The following is a 26,963-nucleotide window of genomic DNA, read 5'->3' as shown; positions in this document are numbered from 1 at the left end:
AGGATGTAGTAGAGTCTGGCAGGGCTTGACCTGAGGAGTAGATCTATCCTGTCTCTCTCTCTACCAAGAGGTTAAGCAAGGAGGGACAGGAGTGTCCCCAAATGTTTGCTCTGTCTTATCAGACTCCCTGCCTCACAAAGCACCCCGCATTCCTGATACTATGGCCATTAGATAAAAAGAAAGGGGGAGATGTCAGGAAATTGTGAGGAGCATTCACAATTTCACAAAGCATTAAGCCAGCTCCCCCTGCTCCACCCTACATTCCTGATACTATGGCCTATCTGCATAATCACTGTTTTGCCTGAAAAATCCCCACCCATTCCATTCCTTTGATCTATCTTCTTTCTACCCTCAAGACCCTCCCTGCCTACAGGGTAATATTAATCCTACCAGTTAAAACCCTTGCAACAGTTGCTAAGGAAGTTTCTACCTTCCCAGCCCCCTTTTGCCTTTCTCTGCCCCTTTCATAGCCATTTCTGTTTCTGACTTGCCACTTCCAGGTCTGCCCTTTAAAAGCCTTGGCTCTCTGATCAATAAAGACATTGCATTGTCTCGCCACCACGTGTCTGTTCCTGAGTCATCTCCCTTGCGTCACTGAGTGAGTAGCAGCCCAGACTGGCTCCGGTCCAGTTCTCTCCAACCCAGAGAGCACGCACCCGAGAAGAGGGACCACCACGCTAGCCCGGCAATAAAGGACTGATAAAATTTGTGTGCTTCATGCGTAATTCTACCACTCTTAAGCTATGGTTTCATTCATAGAAGAGGGAGAGATAGAGAGACAGAGAAGCAGAGAGAGAAAGACAGAGACAGAGGGAAGGAGCAGCATGAGACCAGACCTTCTCCCAGAGCCATGGTGCCTCCCATGTGGTGCTGGACCTTGAACCCAGACCGCACAAGATTAAAGCACACACCCTACACGGTGAGCCATGTCTCCAGCTTGATGTGCATTTTCAATGAACGCTCCGGGATGCATTGGATCGACCTTCCCGTGGTGCATCCCGTGAGTACCCATTCATTGGGGAAACTGGCGATCCTTCCTAGCCAACTGAATCCACATGGATCCCAGTCACTTTCAAAGCCATTAACTGGCTACGGAAGAAGGGCAAACGCTAGAAGAAGAATGAACACTCCTAGGCGAACATGCCAGAAAACCAACTTCTAAAACAGATACATGGGTCTCTCTTCATGAAACAGGGAGCGAGAATCTGGCAGAAATCCAATTCTGAATTGTCATTGCTGAGGGTTTTCCTAGACTATGCTTTTCTACAGCGGTTACTACACTCAGAACACAAAGCAGCTCTGAATATGTTGGACCCTAAATCTGATGACACACAGGAAAGAAGTTCAAGTAAAGATAGAGGGAGAGGGTGGAGTCACTCTCCAGGACAGTGAACTAATCTGTTTCTGTGGCTTTACATGATAAAATATTGAGAAATATTCTTTTGAGTTTCTCCCTTGGTCAAGCCCTCATTCCATACCAGCCTCTGGAAAATGGTGATCTCCTCTCCAGCCAAGTAGATTTGCTTCTTCCAGGTGTCTGGCACTTGCAGTCAAGCATGATATGACATCTGGGATTGATTTCTCTCAGTGGGTATAATGTTCTTTTAAAAATATATATATATTTTAAATATTTTTTTTGTTTTAAGGAGAGAGAGAGAGAGAGATCGAGTGATCAGAGCACTGTTCAGTTCTGTTCATGGTGATGCTGGGGACTGAACCTGAAACCTCAGAGTCTCAGTCATGTAAGTCTTTTGATTAACCACTATGCTATCTTCCCAGTCCAGGTATAATGTTCTTCTGATTCCTCCAGGTTGATGTTTTTTTGATGATGCTTCACTTTATGGATATTCTAGTTTACTTTCAACCCATGAAAGAAATTTGGATTGTATTCATTTTTCTTATTTTGTGATTGTGAATAAAGCAAAGCTTATGTAAAAAAAAAAATTTTGTGTGCTTTTAATTTTTTATTTTTATTAGTGATTTAATATTTATTTACAAAATTATGAGATAATAGGGGTATAATTAATTCCATACCATTCCCACCACCAGAATTCTATATCCCCATTGGAAACTGCAATAGTTCTCCCAAGGTCATTTTAACTCAAGAAATACCATACTAAGTTAAGGGCTATGAATTCTGGTATTTGGACTCTGACAGTGGCATCATGGGACTCTCTGAGAGGAGAACATGATCAGCGGATCTATAAGCATGTACCTGAATGTTAAGAATGTTTGGTAACTTTTTCTCTCCTTCCTTTCACTTGCTCGCTCTCTCTCTCTCTCTCTCTCTACACACACACACACACACACACACACACACACACACACACACACACCAATGGGGTGGGAGTTCCTATAGCATTTCCAGATTATATCCTCTGTAATATCACCTATTTTTCCATCAGACTAAAAAGGCAACAAGTATGAGAATAAGATAACTATTAAAAAGTTTTTCTATACATTTGACATTCTTCAACTAAATTCATGAAACGAGTAAACAATAAACCCCCAAACAAGGGAGCACCTTGGATCACCAAGCATCATTTATGCTGATATTTCTAAAGGGCAGAAGTTAAATCCAAGCACCATCCCAATGTTGATTCCTCCAATATGACAACTGCTTCCAGGATAATGTGGTCTTCTGTGGCTGGAAATGAAGGAACAGCAGAATTTCCAAAGGCCTGTGTAATTACCCTGCTTTCCCCAGGTGGAATCCTTGCTGTTATCCCTGAACTGTGACTGAGAGGCCACTACACACAGCAGATGGTAAGAAAAAAGGACCAAAGTTTAAATTAACAACCATCACAACCAACCCTAAGCCTTTCTTTGAAACAACAGGAACTGTGAAATTTGAGTCTACATTTCTATTGATGGTTAACAAAGCAGTCCACTCTTAGGGAAGACAGAGTTTACTGCCTTCCTTAGCATAAATACACCAAACAAGAATATATCAGGCAGAAGATAATAGTGCATCCTTAATTCAGTAATTGTCATAGGACTCTTTCCTTCTACTCAATTAAACAGTTAACAGGGATCTGTGAATCACACAAAGAAATTCACTCCTCTTCCCCAGTTTGATTTATGATTAGCCCCTGGAGACATAAATTAATGTGTTCATAGACCAAAAGCCCCAGCTGTTTTGGAAAACCTATGACAAAGCTTAACTAAGGTTCACACATGCAAACATAAAGCCCCCATAATTACTAAGCTGGGTATTACAAAACTGGCTCCTCAATCGAAGGTCTAAAGCCAGTCTTATTGCCTCTTTCATGCCTAGCCAGACTGGCCTAAATATACCTATAGTGCTAATTTAGTAATGCCTGAAGCAATGTGGATTCCGAGTAGATAAGATACCCTATGCAGAGCCGAGGAAGGACAGAGAACTATAGGGATTTAAAACACACTTCATCATTTATTAATATCAGGCAAAAGCATTGGGAATCAGTGAAATTCCATGCCTTAAAGAGTTATTTGATTTTATTAATTGTAAGAAATCAGAAAATGGCAAGACAGATTTAAAGGAAACTACGAAAGATATCAAAACATTCTCAATTTGGTCTTAACAAAGCAAAGGCAAGCTTCCCTGCACACCCCCTGCCCTCCCTGGAAACTTGCTGTTCCCTCTTCCTCTCCTCTCCTCCATTCCTTAATCATGGCATTCTGGATTCTGTCCATCCCATTTTACTGAAACAACACTTGCAAAGGTCACTGACACTCTTAGTTGCTAAAGTCAGTGATCACGTTTCCCTCTTTGCCTTACTTTGTCTCTCTAAAGCACTTAACCCTACTTACCATTCTGGATTTCTTAAACTTCCCTGGCCTTCTGTGGCACCCTCTCTCACTTTCTCTTTCTCTATTCTTTCATGGACTTCTCGCCTACATATTTCTTAAATGCTAGTGCTCCATCTTTATGCCTTTTTTTCCTTCTTCTTTATTCCACAAATAGGTAACATCAGGGTTCATGAATGTGCTATAAGAGGTGTGAAAGAAACAAAAAACCTCATAAAACTGCAAAGAGAAGGGGGCCAGCCAGGTGGTGGTGCACCTAGTTGAGCACACACATCAAAGTGCCCAAGGACCTGGGTTAAAGACACTGGTACCCACCTGCAGGGGAAAGCTTTGCAAGTGGTAAAGAAGCTCTCTCTCTCTCTCTCTCTCTCTCTCTCTCCTCTTTCTCTCCCTCTCCCCTCTCAATTTCTGATGGTCTCTATCAAATAAATTAATAAATATAATTTTTAAAAAGTTTTTTAAAAAAAGAAAAAAAACTGCAAGAAGAATTGTATATTCAAATTTGGTGGGTCAAAGGCTATAATGGTCAGATATTCAAAGAAACTAAATAGACCAAATAATGTCTAAGGTTCTGGGGGATTCCATCACTCCAAATTGCATTTTCTACTTCAAATCAACTCTCCAACTGCAAATAAAGTGATCTTCCTAAAAGGCAAATATGACCATGCTACTCCCTGATTCAAACATTCTTCAGTGGCATCTTTATTGCTCTTATACAGCAAAACTGGAAACTCCTTGATACGAAAAAATAAGGTTCTTTATGATATAACTCTCATCCATGTTCTGCAGCCCTCTCGTCTATCCCTTGGATCACTACTTCCCCAACCCCTGTACTTCATATTCTTTTTTTTCAGGGTTCTACTATAATATTTTATTCTTAAATATCAACGATCTCTGACTTTTTATTAGTGATTTAATATTGATCCACAAGATTGCAAGATAACACAGGTATAATTTCATACAGTTCCTTAACTCTTTTTTCAGCCACCAGGTTCCAGATGCTAACATGATGCCAATCGGACTTCCCTGGACAGACGACCCCACCAATGTGTCCTGGAGCCCTGCTTCTCCAGAGCCTCGCCACACTAGGGAAAGAGAGAGACAGGCTAGGAGTATGGATCGACCTGTCAATGCCCATGTTGAGCGGGGAAGCAATTACAGAAGCCAGACCTTCTACCTTCTGCACCCCATAATGACCCTGGGTTCATACTCCCAGAGGGATAAAAAATAGGAAAGCTATCAGAGGAGGGGATGGGATATGGAGATCTGGTGGTGGGAAATGTGTGGAGTTGAACCCCTCTTATCCTACGGTTTTGTCAGTGTTTCCTTTTTATAAATACAAAATTTTAAAACAACTCCATACAGTTCCCACCACCAGAGTTCTGTGTCCCACCCCCTCCACTGGAAGCTTCCCTACTGTTTACCCTCTGGGAGTATGGAACAAAATTCTTTCTGGGGTGCAGGAGGTGAGAGTTCTGGCTTCTGTAATTGCTTCTCTAGTGGGCACGGGCATTGGCAGGTCGATCCATACCCCCGGCCTGTTGGCCTGTTTCTATCTTTCTTCAGAGGGGTAAGGCTCTGGAGAGATGTGGCTCCAGGAAGCATTGGGAGGTCATCTGCCCAGGTAACTCCACTTCATATTCTTTAGCTTCAATCTTGCCTCGGGGATTTTAACATCCCCCTGCAGCACTGTGCTGTGTGAACTGTCCAGAAGCTATCCCTAGCCACCCTAAGTCCACTTAGTAGGCACCTCCTATATGCTCTGCTAACATTCTACATATGCTATGACAATTGCATTCTCTATTGTGATTGCCTATTTTTCTACTTCTACTTCCCATTAGAATTTGGTGAATAAACTAGAAAGCTCTTTGAGCATCTGGCAACTTCTACATCGTCAATAAATATAAGTTGATTAACTAGATAAATTAATGGACAGATGGAAAATCCAGGACATTGAAACTGTAGTATTAATCCCCAATCTTTGCTTTCAGTTTGGTAGGAAACTCCAGAGAGGTCAGCAGATTAGACACTAGCTCTCTGGACATCACTTCTCTCATATGTGTAAGGAAACACTCACTAATGCTCTAAAAATTCTGAACATGCTTAAGAACACTCAGAAGACAGAAAAGTATGGACAAAGAGAACCAAGCAGACCCAAGTTATATTTACAAAGCTAATTATCAGTAACTTCACAGTTTTGTGGAAAAAGGCTTACAAAAAATTTAAAAGAAAGAGGAGCATCTCCTCTAAAATGAGCTAAGACCTGAACCTCTCTGGTCAAGAAGTGAAGGAAGTATGGTTACAGATGTTTTTGAAGTTACTGCAGAGCTGTGTAATTATGTAACAGAAATAACCAGCACCCAGATTATACTAATTCAAAAAAACAGTCTTTTACTGGTCCCTGGGGCAGGAACCAGATGGCCTAAAGACCAATTCTAGTCTCTTAATTTCTTTGACTGACAAGGAAGGATACCTTCTATTTAGCTCTCATAAACAGTGACCCCTTTTCTCCTCTGTGGATGAAGTTGATTTACTGACACTTTGACTTTCAGATATTAGACTTGTATTTAATGATATGTGTATTTGGTAATGTATGCACCCCCCAAACTAATGCTGACAGAAATTGCCCTGTTTTTCTTTAAGTTGTTGTACACAAATGCAGTTGGGAAGTGGAGAATTTAAATGTACAGCAGGCAGCTGATGTGTTTCTCCATAAACTCCTCTACATATTATGGCAAGAGTTAAAGCAAAGAAAGCATCAGCCAATAAAGAGGCAAATGAAGCCAAGGGGTAGAGTAGTAAAGAGGGGTTAAAATGAGATTACCAGTGCACATACTTTGAAAAACAAATCAAATGAGTCAGTATCCTTGCTAGCATTGAATACTGGTTAGACTCTTATAATGCAAAGAAGAAAAGGATCCACTTCATATTTTAAACAAAACCATTATTATTTCCAGTGCTGTTAGGAAAGATGCCATCTTTCCCTCAGTAGTGAATAAAGTCAGTTTGCTATGTAAAAGGCTAAGGAGCAAAATAAGAGGGCCTGGTAGACAGTTCAGCCTTTTAGAACACCAATTTGCATGCCTGAGGTTCCAGAGGCTTCAAGTTCAATCCCTTATGCCGGAACTGAGTAGGGTTTGGGTCCGTCTCCCTCCTCTTCTTCTCTCTCACAAAAATAGTCAATCGAAGGCAAAATAAGAGGTTGGGCAGTGGCTCATTGAGTAAAGTACACACATTACTAACCACACTAGAGGACTGGGATTCAAGCCCCTGGTCCCGAAATGCAGGGGAAAGCTTAACAAGTGCTGGAGTAGGAGACAGGCGGGAGTGCACCTGGTTAAACACACACATTGCCAAGCACAAGCCCTAGATTTGAGGCCTCCAGCGTCCCAACTAGGGGGGGTGATGCGGTGCACTTCACTGCTTGTAACAAACTGACTTTATTAGAATCTCCGTGTCAGCATTCTACTTTTACAAACAGAAAAGTCAAAATCAAGTCCACATGAAGTTTGGTGGCACAGGGATACCTCACTTAATTTTTTAAAATGTGTTTCTAAGAAACTGAATTTATAGGGGGTCAAGCATTTACACACCCGGGACAGTACATGTTACTATGCACAACGGCCTGGGTTTAAGGCCCCGGACTGGGAGTATGGATCCACCAGTCAACGCCCCTGTTCAGTGGGGAAGCAATTACAGAAGCCAGACCTTCCACCTTCTGCATCCCACAATGACCTTGGGTCCATACTCCCAGAGGGATAAAGAATAGGAAAGCTATCAGGGGAGGGGATGGGATACGGAGACTTGGTGGTGGGAATTGTGTGGAGTTGTACCCCTCTTTTCCTATGGTTTTGTCAATGCTTCCTTTTTATAAATAAATAAATTTTTAAAAAAAAAGAAAACATTCTTGAGGCATTGTAAAGACAAAAAATTAGGAGAATGTAGCAAACTAGTGGTAAGAATGTGCACACAGGAATCTCCTGAAAAGGATAAAACTATATAGTATGAGTTTAAACAAGCATGTTTCCACATTTGGCTTAAAGATGAAACTCTATCGAGAGTTCAGAATGATGTAAAAACACTGAAACCAAGCTTAATGGAGGAAAAAAAGCATTTTTACACTGTAGCTAAGTATTGGTCTGACATGCTTAAGATCTATGAATAAATAAATATAAATAGGATTGTTTTGAGAGCTTCCAAGACTATGCTTGGGTATCTATGCATATTAATGTACAATCATAATTTCTGGTTATGTGTGCAGCTGGTGGTTTCTATCAGAATGTGGTATTAAAAATGTGTCCTAAGTTTGTAGAAATACATTATTCCACTGCATAGAATGCTTAGATATTATTCCCATGTGATGAATGCCTTCTTGAATCCAATTATAAAAAAATTAATCAAGTCCACAGATTGACAGATTGATATCCACCAGGTAGTCTCTAAGAAAGGAAGGCCAGGAAACAGAGAATCTACAGAAAAATCGGGACTTAAACTCAGACAGGTTTCCACTCACCCACGTCTATTATGAATAATCTACATCAACAGTATAAAGATTTGAGTTAGTAATAGGACACATTTAAGCCAACTGTTGTGAAGCTAATTCCTTAACTCCTAAAATGCAGGGTCACTGACAACACATTCTGACTATGATAAAAACACAATACTGTTTTACATTATATAATGTTCAGAGATTCTCAGGTGCTAAAGATGTCACTCTAAGTAAACTCAGCTTCCACCTGGATTCTAGGGTAGAAAATTAACTTTTAGCTTGATAAAACACCCAAGTTTCTAATTTACTTAATCTTAGCTTCATACCCTCCACTTTACTAGAAACTCCAGTTTCAAATCTCCTGGGGAAAAAAATAGCTTGGCCATCCCTTGACTAGAAATAACGGTCTAGGTTTCTCTGAACCTCTAACCTTTAAGGATGATAATAACAAAATAACTATCATTAAATTTAGTTAGAATATCCTATCAATATAAAATCTGATTTCTATTTATCACTAAGATGAACAACTTGAAAAATTATAAAATTTTATAAAATTCCAATGCATAATATCAACATTGATATAATAGACACACTGTTCTCTGCAAATCCATCCATTTAAATAATGGATAGGATGTGCCTCTCATTAGCTATAACAAAATCATCCCTAAAGTGGGGGAAACAACTGTGAAAGTAGTTGTAAACTAAATATTGTGCTCCTAGCAAGAACTTTCTAAGTGGAGGTTATATCCTTTTATTTTTTTAACCAAACAGAGACTGATGCTCAAACTACGAATTCTAAACTTTTGTTATAATGATTTTCTCTGGGGTGCCAACATGCCAGCAGCCTAAGAGGAAGTAGCATCCAAAACCAATAACATAAAAAAAAAATGCAGCCAGGCGGTGGTGCGCATCGTTAAATGCACACATTACAGTGTGCAAGGGCCAGAGTTCAAGCCCCTAGTTCCTACCAGCTGGGGTAAAGCTTCACAAGTGGTGAAGCAAGGCTGAAAGTGTCTTTCTATTTCCCTATTCCCCCTCCCCTCTCAATTTCTCTCTGTCTCTATCCAATAATAAATTTTTTAAAAAAAGAAAGAAAAAAGAAAATAAACAAACAAAACTCAGTTCTGACTGGATACAAAGCAAATCCGTTCTCTTTATCACTACACTGACAGTAGACAGCAGGAACATTCTGGCCAACTATTTCTAGATGATCTGTCTGCAAGGCATGAAAAATATGCAATACTAAGAAACTTCCTCTTGAGAAAAAGCTCAAAATCTCTGTCAGTAATAGAGTGAGCAGGAAAGGAGATAATAAAAGAAGGGGAAAACAACTCCCAGAACAAGAGAAAAAGCACCACGTTCAAACAGAGTGTAGTAGGAAAGGTAGTCTAATGATGGCAAAATAATACTTGTTTTTGAAATAAAGAAAAACAAACCCAAATTAAACCTCAAAAGTATATTCATTATAATTCAGCTTCTACTAATGTATTTATTTCCTTGATCTTAACAACAGATAACTGTTAAGTGCTATATAACTAAACCTGCCAGTTAACAGCATTTAATTATTGGCTATGATTAGAACTTTCTAAATATGTCCAGACTTCCAAATCCAGTCTACTCCAGGGACCACAGTCAGAATAAGAGCAAGAAAGCGATCTGAAGGCTAGAAATGGGCCTACCCTATGACCCGGTAATTCATCTCCTGGGGGATATATCATAAGGTATCAAATACATTCATCCAAAGAGATCTGTGTATACTTCTGTTCATAGCAGCACAATTTGTAATAGCCAAAACTTACACACACACACACACACACACACACACACACACACACACACACACACACACGAATACTACTTAGCTATTAAGAATGATGAATTCACGTTCTTAGATAAAGCTTGAAGGAATTACATTAAGATAAGCAGGAAAGAGAAGGATGAATATGGATGATCTCACTCATGGACAGAAGTTAAGAAATAAGAACTGAAAAGGGAAACACCAAGTAGAACTTAGACTGGGTTTGGTGTATTGCACCAAAGCAAAGGACTCTTGTTGGGGGGGCTTTCAGGTCCTGCTACATGATGGTGGAGATCTTGGCTGGACGTCAGAGAGTTTTTCAAAAAATTAAGAAATTTTTATACATGTACTAACAACTATATTTACTGTAAACATTAATCCCCCCACTTAAAAAAAGAAAGAAAGAAAACTGTCTGAAGGGATGGCATTAGGTGGACTCTGAGAACAGAAAGAAAAAAAAAGGATTAGAGTGCGTTAGTCAGCAAAGATGTAACTATCAGTCATGGATAACCACCAGCAAAACCACCATCACAATGTGTGGCGCTTGAACTGGTAAGTGTAGAAATATTGAACTATGTCCAAGGAGGTGAAGTATCATAACCATAGATTTTAACATTCCTTCTTTCAGTTACATATCACTTATGTGTCACATACTGTGTTGGTCACACAACAGCTATGAAGTACAAACAGTAGAATATCATAAAATATTGAAAATTAGACATTTTAAGTTTTTGTTCTAACAGTGCTCACAACTGTATCCATGCTCTTGAACAAAGCACTTAGTTTTCTTAGGCATATCTAAGTTCTTTAAGATAGAAGTTTTTGGGGAGTCAGATGGTAGCGCAGCGGGTTAAGCACACATGGTGTGAAGCACAAGGACCAGCGTAGGGATCCCAGTTCCAGCCCCCGGCTCCCCACCTGCAAGGGAGTCACTTCACAGACAGTGAAGCAGGTCTGCAGGTGTCTTTCTCTCCCCGTCGTCCCCTCCTCTCTCCATTTCTCTCTGCCCTATCTAACAATGACAACATCAATAACAATAATAACAACTACTACAACAACAAAAAACAAGGGCAACAAAAGGGAAAATAAATAAATAAATATTAAAAAAGAAGTGTTGTCTTTTGAACCAGTCAGTGGTTTTCATACTTTTCCACCAAAGTAACAAACCCTTTCTTTCTTCAGATAAACTCTTATAGGAATGCCCTACACAGAAGCAGGTTTAGAGCAGAAACCTGATCTTTGAATCACAGTGAAGGTGATTCACAGCTCCCATAGCCCCCATAATCCCTCTGCTGAGCCTTTTCTCTTCCCTAGAAGAAACTTCCAGAACAAAAGCAAAAAGCAACAGATTCAAACAAAATAAAACTTTTTCCTAAAGGTATCTACTTAGGCACTTTTTGAAAAGCTATAGGGTAGATGACATTTAAGGTGTCTTTTAGACCTGTCATCCTATGACAAACTGAAACTTTTTCTCACCTACATCTTCATACAGGTTGATTCATTCTGTTCTAGCAAGTGTTTGTGGAATATCTAACATTATACAAAACACAAAGTAGGATTTCCACTTTAAAGGAGCTCAGCCTGTCGAGGAAAACAAAATAAATAAAATGGAGGGAGTGTAGTTCCAAGAAAAGAGGTTTACGAAGAACAGTTTCAAGGTCCCAGTGGAATCAAATACCGACATATCTATATTTTTCATGTTGTATCATCAGTGCTAAGTTAGCAGATGTTCAATAGTGAATAAATTAATTAATGTATGAATGTATACATGGGGTGATGTATGTAAGTATGTATGGATAAAAACCTTACTCGTGTTACTGAATTTCAGCTAAAGATGCAGGCTTAAAATTGCTTTCCATGTTTTAGAGATTTTTTTTAAATTTTATTATCTTTACTTATTGGATAGAGACAGTTAGAAATTGAGAGGGTAGGGTAGGGACATCTGTGGGAGACAGGCGGTAGCGCAGCAGGTTAAGCGAATGTGGCACAAAGCCCAAGGACCAATGTAAGGATCCCGGTTCGAGCACTCAGCTCCCCACTTGTGGGGAGTCGCTTCACAAGCGGTGAAGCAGGTCTGCAAGTGTCTATCTTTCTCTCCCCCTCTCTGTCTTCCCCTCCTCTCTCCATTTCTGTCCTATGCAACAACAAAGACAGACAACAATAATAACTACAACAATAAAACAAGGGCAACAAAAAGGGAATAAATAAACATTTTAAAAAGAGGGACATCTACAGCACTGCTTCACCACTTGCAAAGCTTTCCCTCTGCAGGTGGGGACTGGGGGCTCGAACCCGGATCCTTGAGCGATGTGCCATGTATGCTCAACCAGGTGCGCCACCACCCCGTCCCTTTTAGAGAATTTTTATCTTTTAAGTATAATGCTACAAGAAAATCAATCAAACTTCTCCACTACTCAGTACATTTTCCATACCTACAAATACTTATAAATGTTGCAATTTCATTAGAAAAGTTACAAAGTAGGAGGCTGGGCTGTGGTACACCTGTTTAAAACATAAGGACCCACTCAAGGATCCGGATTTGAGCTCCCACCCTCCACCTGTAGGGGGTACAATTCATGAGCAGTGAAGCAGGTCTGCAGATGTCTGTCTTTCTCCTCTAACTCCCCCTCTCTAAATTTCTCTCTTTCCTATCTAATAAAAAGAAAAGAAAAGGAACAAAAAAGAAAAGTAAAGTAAAAATGCATATACCATTAAGTTAGATCACAACTTGACTCAGCAAAGCAATGAAGGCAAACTACTGCACAATCATTTTTAAATACAATTTTGTGATAGCAAATCATCACACTACATTTTGCTTTGGTAGGGTATCTTTCTTTCAGCAAGCCTATTTACATGTGTCAAGAACAGCCAGGCTCCAAAGTAGGCAGATCAAGTTAGAAACCAGTGCCATTGTTCCTCCCTCCCTTCCTTCCTCCTTTCTCCTTTATCTCCATCAGTAGTGGGAAGAAAGCAGGAAGGTCAAGCAGAAGGCAACTGCATCATTCTCTCTTTTCTTCCCAAGCTGAAATTCCATGCCATAAGAATGTCTTTTTGGACTCAATGTCAGCCAACAGACACTTAAGTAAAATTAAGACAACTGCATCAATGGCAGAGAATTTGAAAGCTTGTAGGAGACAGCTCATTTGAGTAAATGCTTTGCCTGTTCAAGGGATAATATAATTTCTGGAGAAAATGCTTTCCAGAAAGGGCCAGGTGGCTCTGTAATTTTTATGGCTCAGGTGCTATCAGTTACCCAGGACAAGTGTTGTACATAACAAATGTTCTCAAACCTGAAATGTGTTTCCCTAGAAGGCCACTACATTTGAAAGGACATTAAGGTGGATTTAAATTGCATTTTTGTTTTAGCACAGTCCTAATATTTTATTGAGGTATACTATATTCCATTCCTATTCTGAATATACCTTATGAATAAACATACCAACATCTTGAGAGTTTTCGAAGTTTACTTTTGGGAGTCGGGCGATAGCACAGTGGGTTAAGTGCACGTGGCGCAAAGCACAAGGAACAGCGCAAGGATCCTGGTTCGAGTCCCTGGCTCCCCACCTGCAGGGGAGTCACTTCACAGGTAGTGAAGCAGGTCTGCAGGTGTCTGTCTTTCTCTCCCCCTCTCTGTCTTCCCCTCCTCTCTCCATTTCTCTCTGTCCTATCCAACAACAACAACTACTACTACTACTACAATAAAACAACAAAGGCAACAAAGGGAATAAATAAGTATTTTTTTTTAAAGTTTACTTTTTTTGTTTTATCAATCTATGGTGTTTGATCCTGAGTGGCTTGGAGACATAGCCAACTAACAGACGAAGTGAGTAGTATCTCACCCCTTTTATCTTATTCCAAGATACAATGACATCTTAAAGGAAAGACTGTACCATACCCTCTGATGTGACAAGAGGCCCCAGTCTATGCTGGGTTTCACAGGTAGCTGCAACAAGGCATGTTAACAAAAGAAACATAGCAGTCAGTCTGACTACAGAGAATAGCTGACATCACTGCTTTTTTAAAATTCATTTCAACTCTTTCCTCATAAAAACTGGATTCAATTCAAGGTGTTGAGCCTCATTTGGAAGACTTGCATTTGGAAAGGAATCCAGTTACTCTGGGGGCCAGGTAAGCTTCAACGTACCCAGGGCAGCTGGCCAAACCATCACTTGCTTCCACTGTCTAAGCAATGCATGAAAATCTTTCTGGTCAGAAGTCTTCAGCTTCTGAATTTGACATTTCCTATCAGAGGACTTTAAATGTCATCTTTGGAAAGATTTTGTTGCATTCCTGAATGTTTTTTTCATAGAACAATAAATGTGATATAACAATACACATACACACACACACATATTCATTCTGGAGTTTACTATCTATAATAGCACCATTCAAGTCATTTAGAAGCTAAATGCCGAGAGCTTTCTCTCCCACCCAAATCCGTTGTAAAATAGTTATCAATTCAAACAGTTAAAAATTTATTTAGAACCTACTATAAAAACGAGGAACTTTTCTAAGCACAGCAGATACAACAAAAAAATCAGTCTCTGTCCTTAAAAAATTATTATACAGCGCAGGGGGAAGAAAGTGCATAAATTCAGAGATATAGAATATTAGCTAGAGGGCTCTGTGGTGGCGAAACAGGTTGAGTGCATCTATTACAATGCATAAGGATCCGAGTTGGTAAACGCTAGAAGAAGAAGGATCCGAGTTCAAGCCCCCAGTCCCCACCTGCAGGGGGAAGCTTCATGAATGGTAAAGTAGGTCTGTAGGTATCTCTCTCCCCCTCTCTTATCTTACCTGTCCTCTTGATTTACCTCTGATTTTTCAAATAAATACATAAAATATTTAAATTAAATAAAATATTAGCTAGTGGGATGAAGAAAATAAAGTAGATAAGCGTATGGAGAATGTTCATGAGAGGTCATTTTGACGAGGTCACAATTAAACATAACTAAATACATCCTTGAATGAAGTGAGGGCTTACCTTGATTTCTCTCTCTTTTTTTGTAGAACTGGGGTCTTATGCATGTATGATTTCAACATACTTATTTTTCATTCAGTTTGAGAGAGAGAGAGAGAAATAACAAAAGCCACCAGAACAATAAATCTTGTTCTAGTGCCATAGTACCACCAATGTAATTTCGAGGCTTGAACGAAGTCTGTGTTCATGGCAAGGCACAATCGCTACCCAGTGAACTATTTCTCTGACCCTGGTTTTTCTCTTGATAAAAAAAATTGAAGAGTTTGCTAAAACAACTGTGTTCAAAGTTGGTGTAAAAATAGACAAAGAAAATTGGTCCAACCCCTGTGGAGAGCAGTCTGGAGAACTCTCAGAAGGCTAGAAATGGACCTACCCTATGATCCTGCAATTCATCTCCTGGGGATATATGCTAAGGTACCCAACACACCCATGCAAAAAGATCTGTGTATACCTATGTTCATAGCAGCACAATTTGTAATATGTGTGCTTAGGCAGGTGTGCCACTGCCTGCCCCACAGCACAATTTGTAATAACCAAAACCTGGAAGCAACAACAGATGAGTGGCTGAGCAAGTTGTGGTATGTATACACAATGAAATACTACTCAGCTATTAAAAATGGTGACTTCACCGTTTTCAGCCCATCTTGGATGGAGTTTCAAGAAAGCATGTTAAGTGAGATAAGTCAGAAACAGAAAGATGAATATGGGATGATCTCACTCATAGGCAGAAGATGAAAAACAAGATCAGAAGAGAAAACACTAAGCAGAACATGAACTGGAATTGGTGTACTGCACCAAAGTAAAAGACTCCGGTGTGGGTGGATGAGAGGGTTCAGGTCCTGGAACATGATGGCAGAGGAGGACCTAGTGGGGGTTACATTGTTATGTGGAAAACTGGGAAATGCTATGCACATACAAACTATTGTATTTACTGTTAACTTTAAAATATTAATTCCCCAATAAATAAATAAATAGACACAGAGTTCAGAAATTTGAGAAAAATCATTAGGATATTCAAATAAATCATGATGTTACTGAAGATAATCAACTACAGATTCATTACATTATTCAAGGGATGAGAGAATATTGAGATGGAACATGATTGAAATATATAATTTGTCAATTAGGAACATTATAAATATGTTGCTGTAGGCTGATATATTCATTTCTAGAACAATACCTACAAATAATAAATTAAAATTAGAAAGATATATATCTACATTTTTGGTTCCAGAACAGAAGAAGCATTTTTCTCACTAAATCAGGTAAAAACCTAGGATGAGTGGATGTGTGGTAAATTAGTAGATAGATAGATAGATAGATAGATAGATAGATAGATAGATAGATAGATAGATATGAGAGAGATACTTTGAAATATATAAAAAGAACACAGAATACACACACAAGAAAAGTGAAGTTCCAGCAACAAAATTTTTTTTAAAGATTCATACGTCATAATCAACCTACTAAAAACTGAGGAAAAAGAACACTGAAAATAAAGAGACACACCTTTACGTATAAGGGAGAAATGATTAGAATGATAGCAAATGCATAAGGGAAATTATAGGAAAAATAGAATTTTATGCAAATGAAGTTTATTCCAGGAACGCAAGATCAGTTCAATATTTTTTAGGAAAAAAAAATCAGTCAACAGAATTACAACATTAACAGACAAAAGGTGCAAAATCATATATCAACTGATGCAGAAAACATTTGAAAAATTCATTATAAAAAGTATAGCAAAAAAGAGTAGAGGGTGAATTCCTGTAACCTTGTAAAAAATATTTACAAGCTGGAGAGACAGTATAATGGTTTCACAAAAAGCCTTTCATGCTTGTGGTGCCAAAGGTCCCAGGATTAATCCTCAGCACCACAAGCAAGAGCTGATTAGTGCTCTAGCAGAGAAAGAGAAAAAAAAAAAAAGCTTGGTGGAACTTTGATGGGTATCACATTAAATTTGTATATGGCTCTGGGGAGAATATTCATTTTGATGATATTATTTTTTCCAATCCATGAGCATGGGATGTCTTTGCATTTCTTGGTATCATTTTCTATTTTCTTGAATAGTGACTCATAGTTTTCAGTATACAAGTCTTTCATTTCTTTGCTCAGGTTTATTCCTAGGTATTTTATCAATTTTGCTGCAACAGTGAATGGGAGTGAATTCTGGATGTCTTCTTCAGATTTAGTGTTTGCATAAAGAAATGCCACTGATTTTTGTACATTGATTTTGTAGCCTGACACCTTGCTATATTGCCTAATAAATTCAGTAGTTTTCTGCTGGATTCTTTAGGTTTTTCTATGTATACTATCATATTATCTGCCAATAGTGAGAGCTTGACTTCTTCCCTTCCAATCTGTATTCCTTTGATTCCTTTCTCTTGTCTGATTGCTATGGCAAGAACTTCCAATACTATGTTGAAGAGTAATGGTAACAGTGGACAGCCCTGTCTAGTCCCCAGTCTGAGGAGGAATGTTTTCAGCTTCTGTAGATTGAGTATGATGTTGGCTGTAGGTCTGCTATATATGGACTCCACTACCTTGAGGAATTTCCCATCTATTCCCATTTTTGCAGTGTTTTCAGCATGAATGGGTGTTTAATTTTGTCAAAGGTTTTCTCTGCATCTATTGATCATGTGGTTTTTGGTTTTACTTTTATTGATGTGGTGAATAACATTGACTTATGTATGTTGAACCAGCCTTGCATGCCTGGGATAAATCCCACTTGGTCGTGATGAACAATCTTTTGTGTGTGTCCGGTTGGCCAGGATCTTGTTCAATATTTTGGCATCTATGTTCATCAGAGATATTGCTCTAGCTAACTTTATCAAAGCAAGGACTTCAAAAGCTGTACCCCACAATGACTTTGGGCCCATACTCCCAGAGGGATAAAGAATAGGAAAGCTATCAGGGGAGGGGATGGGTTATGGAGTTCTGCTGGTAGGGACTGTGTGGAGTTGTATCCCTCTTATGCTATGGTTTTGTCAACGTTTCCTTTTTATAAATAAAAAATGTTTTAAAAGATTATACAAAAGAGAGAGAAAGATAGAAAATAAAGGAAAGAAAGGATATTGATCAGGAAAAATACTAAAACTATTATCTTACTTAATGATTACGGATTTAATATTTTAAATAATTTCCTTATCTTATATGATAAGATAGATTCTATCACTACCTTTATTTGCAATAGCACTGAAAACTTTGACCAGATCACTAACACAATAAAAATAAATAAAAGACATGCAAATCAGAAAGGGTGAAATAAATGCCTCCTTATGTGTAGATGACGTGATAATCTATGTAGAATATCCCCTAGAATTAATTTGGAATTCCATAAGGATATAGAATAAGATACATACAAAATCCAGTTGTACTTCTTTCTATCAGCAATGAACAACTGGAAACCAAAACTGCTAATAAAGTACCACCATCCTGCACTGGATCCCCAATACCCTCTCTTCACCCTGTCCTGTCTCCTGGTGGAGGAAGTGGGGTAGACATAGAGCACAGGGAGAGAAGAAATTGTGCCCATGTGTCAACAACTGTTCTGTAAATCACTGTTTTACAACAGAGTGATTTTACTAATGCAATATCATGAAAAGTATTCCAAAAAAGTGCAAATACTTAGGTATAAATCCAACAAGACGTGGTTGGTATATATGTGGAAAAATTACAAAAATCATGAGAGATGTCAAAAATACAGATTAATGAAGACTCCAACTGTGTTCATGGATTGGAAAATTCAACACAGTAAATATGTCATTTCTCCCTCAAAATGATAAACAAGTCATTGATGAAATATCTGTCAAATACTCAGCAAGAAATGTTTCTAGATATACACAAACTTACCCTAAAGTCTTTATAGATAAAGGAACTGAAATAGCAAAATCAGAAAAACACAAATACTTAGAACAACAAAAGAACAGCATGAGAGGAATCAGTCTATTAAATTCCAAGGTAGATTGTTCCAGAGGCTCTAGGATAATTATATATACATTGACAGAGAAAGAACCTAACATTAAAACATATTTAATGTGAATCATGAACTTTAAATGTAAAATTGTAAAACTTTTGGAAAAAAGCCTATGGGGCATCTTTGGTGTTCTAGGATTGAGGAAGATATCCCTACATACATCAAAAGCAAAATCAATAAAAGAAAATTAACTGATGAAGTATATTCAATCAAAATTTTAGACATTTGCTCTGTGGAAGACAGTAATCAAATACTTAACAAATTTATATGTATAAATATGTATATAGCATGTAAAATATAGCATAAAAATGTATATAGCATGTTATAAATACCGAGACAGCCAAATTGAAGAACATGTAAAGGCCTTTCACCAAAAGGGATGTAGGAATGGAAAATAAGCAGAAGAAAAGATGTCCAACAAGACTGACCTTTAGGGAAAATGTAAGTTGAAATCAAGATCACAATGAAATATTACATCCATCAAAGCAGTTAAAATAATAAAAAAATAAAACAGTGATATCACCAAATGCTGCCAAGAAGAGAGAGAAATTGAGTCATTCATATCACTAGAGGGGATGGAAAATAATACAGTCTCTCTGAAAAGTAGCTTGTCAACTTTTAAATGAAAGTATGAGGAACCAGGCTGTGGAACAGCTGGTGTAGTGCACATGTTACCATACACAAGGACCCAAGATCAAGTCTCTGGTTTCCATCTACAGGGTGAGAAGTTTTATGAGCAATAGGGCAGTGCTGCAGGTTTGTCTCCCTCTCTTCCTCTTTCTCTCCCTCTATTTCTCTATCTATATGAGGAAAAATAAAATGACTACCACACCAGGAACAGTGGAGTCATCATTCAGGTACCAAGCCCCAGCAACAACCCTGATGACAAAAAATAATAATAATTAAATGTAACTAAGAATAAATAAATCATTAAATGCTTTATTTACCCAACTCATATCAAAGCCAATGAAAAGTAGTAGTGAGCCTATGGTAGAATGGCCTTCTGATGGTGGAGCTAAACAGATGACAACACTTCCCAGAGGAAGGACACAATATACACACTCTAAATCAATTTTTAATATGTAGTATTATTTTTTTGATTGTCAAGATGTATGTATTCAGAAGTAATTATTGGGAGTCAGGCGGTGCTAGCGCAGCAGGTTAAGCACATGTGGCGCCAAGTGCAAGGACCAGCATAAGGATCCCAGTTCAAGCCCCTGGCTCCCCATCTGCAGGGGAGTCACTTCACAAGTGGTGAAGCAGGTCTGCAGGTGTCTATCTTTCTCTCCCCCTCTTTGTCTTCCCCTCGTCTCTCCATTTCTGTCTGTCCTATCCAACAATGACGACATCAATAACAACAATAATAAAACAACAAGGGCAACAAAAGGGAATAAATAAATAAATAAATATTTTTTAAAAAGAAGTACTTACTAAAATAGGAAGTGACTTGGCTCATTATTTTTTTGGGTACTTCACTAAAACACTTTTATTCTGTCCCTATAAGCTCAGGCTCAACTGGTATAAAGAAACTAAATTTACAGATTTGGAAATGTTTTCCATGCTATTCAAGTCCATACAATAATTCTCAATAAAACTGAAACTATTTCAAACAAACAGAATATGTTCTTTAACACAAGAGGATTAAACTGGAAAAAATGGGAGTCTGGAGATAGTTCACCCAGTAGAGTTTGAGCCCCTAGAACTGCATGGGATCACATATATGGCACCCGAGGAAACTCCACAACCGGAGCAGCAATGCACAATTTTTTTTGTCTTTTATTTTTGAGAGAGAGAGAGAACTGCTCAGCTCTGGCTTATGGTGGTGTGGGGGATTGAACCTGGGACTTTGGTGCCTCAGGCATGAGAGTCTGTTTGCATAACCATTATACTATCTCCCCCACCCTCAAAATTTTTTGTTTTTCAAAATAAGAAATGACTGCTTTGGGAAACTGTCTCTTTTGAGACATGTATACACAAACTGTAGATTTAAAAATATCATACATGGTGGCGTACCTGGTTAAGTGAGCATGTCACAATGTGCAAGGACCCGGGTTCAAGTCCCTGCAGCAGGAAAGCTTTGTGAGTGGCAAGCAGTGTTGCAGTTCTCTCTCTCTCTCTCTCTCGCTCTCTCTCTCTTGATTTCTGGATGTCTCTATCCAATATAAAAATAAAGCATTTTCTCTAACCTTACTCTTTGTCTCCATAGATGAGGACAGAGTATATCTTTTATTTAGAGTAAATGGGATATGTTTTATGAATCCAAATGAATGAGTATGGTTTCTGAAGCTAGACAGACCTGATGAAAGTAATTTGAAATTGAATTTAAAGATCTGCTGTGAGACAGTATTGTTCTGCTTCCTGCTAAATTGACATTTTATAATTTCAGATATTAAACTATAGTGTAGCAGAGGTACAAGAAAAGGCAAGAGAAAGAGATACAGTTGTGATTTTTAACTATGGGGAAATCCATAATATTCTACTTTTAAAAAGTTAAGACTTTTACTAGTTTACTTTCTATACCCTGCCTTCAAATATGCACAAAATATTATGGAGGGTATATTTAAATATAGCTTGTATCTTATTTCATATTAATTTATACTGTTGAAATTAAAACAAGGCTACAGTTAATGTTAAACATTTTCTGCTCTTCTTTTGGGGCACCTTGTAGTTGTAATAATCACGGAGGTTAAATAATATCTCTTCATGTTAACATTTCCCCCCACATTTGTTTCTTTGTTTTTTAGTTTATTTTTTAGTATGTATTTAAGTAAACAGAACGTGTCTTTAAAAATCATTTTGATCATGTAAGTGATTATACTTAATCACATATAACTGTATATCTAAACATATACATACGTTATGTATAATTCAATATACATAAAATTCTTTGTAACTTATAAAGGAAAATGTGTATTTTCATACTTTAGGAAACAGAATGCTTGTGATTTCACTACAAAGGAGCTGACTTGGGCTAAGTAGGATAGCTCACCTGGAAATGCACTTGCTTTGTCATGAGTGACTCAGGTTCAAATCCAGCCCCCCTCCATACTGGGAGAAGTTTCAGTGTTGAGGTATCATTCTTTTTCCTCCTCTCTCCTTCTATCTGTTTCTCCTTGTATTTGTAAAATTTGCCCTGGGTCAGTGAAGTCCAGGTTACAACTAACAACTTACTAAGTACTCTCTTTCTCTCTTCTGTCTACAAATTTAAAGGTAAAACAGGTGTTTACACACTTATGGCATGCAGCTTCTAAGTTGGTCATGAACTCTGTGTAATATCTTTCCCCTCTGAATTTGGTATGGGTGTCTTGATTTAATTATGACAACTTTAACATGGCTGAAATGGTAAGATGCCACTTGTAAGATCCGGTTATGAAATGACTCTGGATTCTACCTTAGGCATTCTCTTGGGTCATTTTTCTCTGGGATGTCCAATTATCATGTCAGGGGGCTGTTCTATGGAGAGGTTAAAGTAAGAAAAAACTGAGATCTTCCAATAACCACACAAATGAACCTGAAAGCCCATCCAATCAAGCCTTCAGATAAGGCCACAAACTGGGTCAGCATCTTCTAGTCAAAAATCTTGATATATGGGCATCCATTTAAAGTATGCCTGGATTCATTACCCACTGAAACTATAAGATAGCATTTTCTGTTTAACATGCTAAGATTTGGACTAGTCTGTAATACAGTAGCTGATAACTAATACAAAAAGCCAAGTTCAAAACATAGCCATTTCTATATAATTACATGATGAGGAAATCGAAAAACAATATAACTTATTTACTTCAGTAAAATCACTTATTTGGGGGCCAGGCAGTGGCACACCTGGTTGAGTGCACATGTCATCATCCACAAAAACCCAGGTTCAATCCTCTAGTCCCCACCTGCAAGGGAAAGTTTCATAAGCAGTGAAGTGATTCTATAGGTGTCTCTCTTCCTCTCTCCCTTTCTATCTTCCACATCCTTCTCAATTTCTCTCTGTCCTATCAAATAAAATAAAATAAGTAAATAAGTAAATAAATAATATCACCTATCTCTCCCCATTATCCATTATGGGACTCATGCCAACAGCGAAGAAAATGACAACTTTATACAACAAATTGAATATGATCTTTTCATCCAAGTAGTTCAATAGTATTCTGAAAGACTTGCAACTTAATTTGGCATACCAACCAAAATAATTTAAAATAAGATCAGATTTCTCTAAGGTTTATTTCTTTATGAAATGGGAGAGAGATCAAAACATCACTCTGGCCATTGAAACCCAGGTCTCACACATGCAAGTCTTGTGCCCTACCTTGCACCATCTCCTTGGCCACAAAATTAAATTTCTTGATGACTATGACTATGCAAATTCCATAGTGGCTATTCCTTTTGATATGATAGCACTACATACTACCATCAAAAAATAGATCGTAAAAGGATGAATAGAGCTTCCTAACAGGACTAGAAGGTAAAGGTAGCAACTGTAATTGTTCCATAGAGTTATGCAAATTAATACATTATCCATATCTCTCTAGCTAACTCATATGCAAGTCAAGAAGGTTAAATGATCCATCTCATTTTCATGGTGTATTTCAACACCACAGTAATAGAGCTTAGTAAGGAAATAGAGACAATCAATATATTTACAGGTTTGTATCTGAAGATACAGCTCATTGTTTTTCTTCACTGTACTCACATTTATATGGTTTACAAAACTTTTAGCATCAATAGCCAAGTATATTCATTTATTTATTGGCCACCTATTGTGTACCAAGTATAATTGTAGGCACTTAGAAATCATCATTAAGTAAAACAATGATCTATTCTTTCACAGAGCTCTAATTATGTATTAAATCTTCTATTCTCTGTGGAAGCTGACATGAAGGATTTCTACCTCCTTCTGGAAACTCTGTCCTCCACTGGCAATCTGATATTATTCTGTTCTGATAATCTTCAATTGTTTCTTCAATCTTCTTCACTCGTTACTCCTATCAACAGTGAATAGCTTTAGATAGTAAGACTTGGTTCCAGGGCTTCAGATTCATACAATTCATTCTTCAGAAAACACATACATTTTATCAAACCTGATGATCATCTCTCTAATGTGCATCTCAATTTTAAACTTCTTTTATTATTTTTTATTATCTTTATTTATTGAATAGAGACAGCCAGAAACTGAGAGCACAGGGGAGATAGGATGGGAGAAAGAAAGAGAGACACCTGCAGACTTGCTTCACCACCCGTAAAGCTTTCCCCCTGCAGCTGGGGACTGAAGGCTTGAACCTGGGTCCTTGCACAATGTAACATGTGCACTCAACCAGATGTGCCACCATCTGGCCCCTCAATTTTAAACTTCTTATACAACTTCCTATCTAATGACTATATATGCATACATATTTCTATTAAGATAATTCTAAACTATTAACAAACAATTAGTAACCCAACTAACACATCTACTTAAAATGAGTCTATGTTTTTATGCTTCTCCCACAGACAACACTATTCTCTCAGTCACCCCATCTCAAAATTGACCCCCTTTCTAATCAAGCAAGTCCTGATGATTTTGCCTTTAAAAATCTCTTGTAGCCATTATTTACTTATCCTAATGGCTGGTTCCTCATCATTTCATGCATAGGTAACCATAATAGTATCCTAATTGATTTCTAGTCTTTCTATTTCCAATCTATCCTTTACACTACTTCTGGATTAATTTTCATGAAAAATCACCATCATCATCTTAAATCACAAACCTTTAATAGTTTCCCATTATCCAAAAACTCCAAACTCCTAATCCTGGCATTTAAAATTACCCATAATCTAGCAGTAACCTATTTATTCAAGTAATGTCCTGCTTTTTACTCATACGAGCTATTTATCCTAGTCAGAATGTTTTACTGTTTCTAGAACATATTATGCTTACTTGGGTCTCTAGAACTTTGTTCACCATAATCATCAAGCCTGAAGAGTCTGTTCCATTCTTTTGTTCTTCAAAATCCTACTTTTACTCAAGTTCCTCATTCCAATAAATTCCTTACTGCATTAACTCATACCCTATATTTGTTGTTTAGTGACTACTGTCTATGTTCCATATTATGTTCTTTCATTATCTCAGTTCCTTATGTAGGAATCTAGCTTATTAAAAAGTAAGGCTGGGACTGGTTGGTGGCGCACCTGGTTAAGTGCACATGTTACAAAGCACAAGAACCCAGGTTCGAGCCCCCAGTCCCTACCTATAGGGGGAATATTTTGCAAGTGGTGAAGCAGTGCTGCAGGCGCCTATCTCTCTCCCTTTCTATCACCCCTTCCCTCTTGATTTCCGGCTGTCTTGATCCAATAAATAAATAAAGATAATTTAAAAAATTAAAAAGACCAACAGGAGCTAGACCTCCCACTTTCTGCACACTATAAAGATCTTTGGTCCATACTACCAGAAGGGTAAAGAATAAGGAAACTTCCTATGGAGGAGACAGGTTATGGAACTCTGGTGGTGGGAAATGTACCACTCTTATCCCACAATCTTGTCGATCATTATTAAACCACTAATGAAAATATAAAATGTAAAAAAAAAAAAGTAAGACGTGTCATAATTTGTTCACCCACTACTTTTTCAGTAGTCCACAATAGCAGTTCAAAAAATGGTATTAAGACCTCTATGCTTTTAAAAAGTATTGAAGGACTAGGTAGATAGCATAGTAGTTATGCAAAAGACTTTCATGCTTGAGGCTCTTAGATCCCAGGTTCAACTGCCAGCACCACCTTAAGCCAGAGGTGAGCAGTGCTCTGGTCATTCTCTCATTAAAATAAAATACAATAAAACAAAATAAAAATATATTTAAAAATATTGAAGACTTTGGGGTCTCTGGTTTTTGTATGATAAAACATTCCAGTACCTACAACATTCTAAATCATAACTATGATATTTTAAAGTATTTATTTACTTGTTCTTTTAAAAATAAAAGTTGTAAGTCTGATATGTGTTAACATAAAGGTTTACGAAAAAGTATGTTTACCAAAACAAAATAAGAATAGTGACAATAATGGCACAAATCTGTGAATATTTTTATATAGGAGATATTAATAAAATATGACTAGGTTCTTAGGTTTACTTCTATATTAAAACTGTTATACTATGTTCTTTGGTTAAAGTATATACAGAAAATCTGATATTGTATAAATAGAATTGGGAAATGTGTTAGAAGCAGTAGCTTTAGAATTGCTTTAAGTAAAATTTTAAGCATGAGTTATAAGTATAGTTACTTTTCTGCCTGCAGTGGAAAATTAATGTAAAAAAGGGGGGCTAGGCAAAACCCACACACCAAGATGTAAGTCACCTGTTGTTTGTTTTAAAGAGAATAGCTAGCCTAACCAAGTCCTTGAAACCCAACCACTTGCTCAAGGTCGAGGGAGCTGATAGCCAGGTGGTCCTGGCAGACAACGAGAAAGTGTGGTGACCCTATTTTGCATAAAGGCTTGAAATTAGACAATTCTTATAGGCTGCTTAGGGCATGGCAATGTCTGAAATGATTGGATCCTGCGTTTTCTGTAAAATGCTATTGAGTGTGTGATAAAATTCTAGTTTTGCATATTCCCCACCCAGAATGTACTCTAGAATCCTATAAATTGTGTGGTTTGAGCCTTGTTCAGGGTCGAGCTGGTGGACTGCTGTCGATTCGAATTCGTAAATAAACATCTTTTGCTTCCTTGCAGTGGATGGTGGTTTGATTTTTGCTCGCTAATAAAATGGATAAGTATATGAACAAGTAATCCTTTCAGATAACTGTAGATATACTTCTATGATATTCCACCACATTCTGACAATGGTAGCTTCTTTACTATATGTGGAAGGAAGAACCTGAAACCAAATTAATCAAGTTTGTTCATTTTCTTCTGTTAAACTCCACTAGTCAGTCTTGCACTTTAAGTGGATCGTTCACCTACACATAATTCT

At 37.8% G+C, this 26,963-nt stretch overlaps 1 protein-coding gene and 1 long non-coding RNA gene across 10 annotated transcripts in view; both read right to left on the bottom strand.

Moving 5' to 3' along the window:
* The window catches only part of LOC132535807 (uncharacterized), a 651,000-nt gene that overhangs the window by 343,029 nt on the left and 281,008 nt on the right, over window positions 1–26,963 (bottom strand). The window lies entirely within an intron of this gene.
* The window catches only part of ENOX2 (ecto-NOX disulfide-thiol exchanger 2), a 385,476-nt gene that overhangs the window by 306,498 nt on the left and 52,015 nt on the right, over window positions 1–26,963 (bottom strand). The window lies entirely within an intron of this gene.

This window comes from Erinaceus europaeus, chromosome X (genome assembly GCF_950295315.1).
Source record: "Erinaceus europaeus chromosome X, mEriEur2.1, whole genome shotgun sequence".
Lineage (NCBI taxonomy): Eukaryota > Metazoa > Chordata > Mammalia > Eulipotyphla > Erinaceidae > Erinaceus > Erinaceus europaeus.
The sequence above is the reverse complement of the archived record's forward strand: the minus strand, read 5'-3'. Positions and strand labels throughout refer to the sequence as shown.